At 49.5% G+C, this 1,840-nt stretch overlaps 1 long non-coding RNA gene across 3 annotated transcripts in view; it reads left to right on the top strand.

The window, feature by feature from the left end:
- The first annotated feature begins 1,171 nt into the window (after window positions 1-1,171).
- Window positions 1,172-1,840, top strand: part of LOC126983444 (uncharacterized) — a 2,405-nt gene continuing 1,736 nt past the window's right edge. The window contains exons 1-2 of one of the 3 annotated variants that reach the window (XR_007735907.1): window positions 1,172-1,299; window positions 1,351-1,401. This is a non-coding gene — a long non-coding RNA (uncharacterized LOC126983444). The remainder of the gene's footprint in view (window positions 1,300-1,350; window positions 1,402-1,840) is intronic. The other 2 variants (XR_007735905.1, XR_007735906.1) reach the window with 2 other exon arrangements.

Genomic DNA, 1,840 nt, shown 5'->3' with positions numbered 1-1,840 from the left:
TCTTCCGGTTGGTTAATTTTTGTGTCTGTGTTTGTGTGTGTGTGTTTTATCTACCTGTCTATCTGTTTATCAATCTGTGTATGTCTGTCTATTTATCTATTCATCGATCTATTTGTATGTATGTATGTATGAAAAGCTATTCTGTCTATGTATTTATCTATCTATGTATCAATCTATCTTCCCCGTGTGTGTGTGTGTGTGTGTGTGTGTGTGTGTGTGTGTGTGTGTGACCTGATTTGACCTCATCCCAAAGCCCTATTGCCTCTTCCTCCTCACATCCTGTTACTATGGCGACGAGGCGGAAGAGGGAGGGAGGAAGGGAAGGAGGGAGGGAGAATTGAGAAAAGGAAGGAAGATAGGAAGGAGGAAGGGAGGGAGGGAGAGGAGAATGGGGACAGTGGGAAGGGAAGGTGAAGGAAGGGAGGAAGGATGAAGAGAAGGGGGAAGGGAAGGAAAGGAGGAAGGAAGGGAGAGAGAAAGATAGGAAGAAGGAAGGAAGAGAGGGAGAGGAAAGGAGAATAAAGAGTGAGAATGGAAGGGGAAGGAAGGAAGGAAGATGAAAATGGAAAGATGAGGAGAAGAGGGAAGTGAAGAAAGGAAGGAAGAAGGGAGAAATAACAGGAGAGAGGAGAATAATGAGGAAGAATGATGGAGATTGATAAGGAAAAAATAAGTGATGGATAGATAGATAGATAGATAAATAGATAGTAGTAGTAGTAGTAGTAGTAGTAGTAGTTGAGATCACTTCCCAAGATCACAAGCTCTCCCTTCTTCGGCCATTCCCCTGAGATCATTTCCAGCAGTGTCACAAGCTCTCCCTTCCTCGGCCATTCCCCTGAGGTCAGTTCCAGCAATGTTACAAGCTCTCCCTTCCTCGGCCATTCCCTTGAGGTCAGTTCCAGCAGTGCCACAAGCTCTCCCTTCCTCGGCCATTCCCTTGAGGTCAGTTCCAGCAGTGTTACAAGCTCTCCCTTCCTCAGCCATTCCCCTGAGGTCATTTCCAGCAGTATCACAAGCTCTCCCTTCCTCGGCCATTCCCTTGAGGTCAGTTCCAGCAATGTTACAAGCTCCCCCTTCCTCGGCCATTCCCTTGAGGTCAGTTCCAGCAATGTTACAAGCTCCCCCATCCTCGGCCATTCCCTTGAGGTCAGTTCCAGCAATGTTACAAGATCTCCCTTCCTCGGCCATTCCCTTGAGGTCAGTTCCAGCAATGTTACAAGATCTCCCTTCCTCGGCCATTCCCTTGAGGTCAGTTCCAGCAATGTTACAAGCTCTCCCTTCCTCGGCCATTCCCTTGAGGTCAGTTCCAGCAGTGCCACAAGCTCTCCCTTCCTCGGCCATTCCCCTGAGGTCAGTTCCAGCAATGTTACAAGCTCTCCCTTCCTCGGCCATTCCCTTGAGGTCAGTTCCAGCAGTATCACAAGCTCTCCCTTCCTCGGCCATTCCCTTGAGGTCAGTTCCAGCAGTGCCACAAGCTCTCCCTTCCTCGGCCATTCCCTTGAGGTCAGTTCCAGCAGTGTTACAAGCTCTCCCTTCCTCAGCCATTCCCCTGAGATCATTTCCAGCAGTGTGACAAGCTCTCCCTTCCTCGGCCATTCCTTGAGGTCAGTTCCAGCAATGTTCAAGCTCCCTTCCTCAGCCATTCCCTTGAGGTCAGTTCCAGCAATGTTACAAGCTCCCCATCCTCGGCCGTTCCCTTGAGGTCAGTTCCAGCAATGTTACAAGCTGTCCCTTCCTCACCCATTCCCTTGAGGTCAGTTCCAGCAATGTTACAAGCTGTTCCTTCCTCGGCCATTCCCTTGAGGTCAGTTCCATCAATGTTACAAGCTCTCCCTTCCTC

This window comes from Eriocheir sinensis, chromosome 54 (assembly GCF_024679095.1).
Source record: "Eriocheir sinensis breed Jianghai 21 chromosome 54, ASM2467909v1, whole genome shotgun sequence".
Taxonomy (NCBI): Eukaryota; Metazoa; Arthropoda; class Malacostraca; order Decapoda; family Varunidae; genus Eriocheir; species Eriocheir sinensis.
Note: the sequence above shows the minus strand (reverse complement) of the source record. Positions and strands in the feature narration are given on the sequence as shown.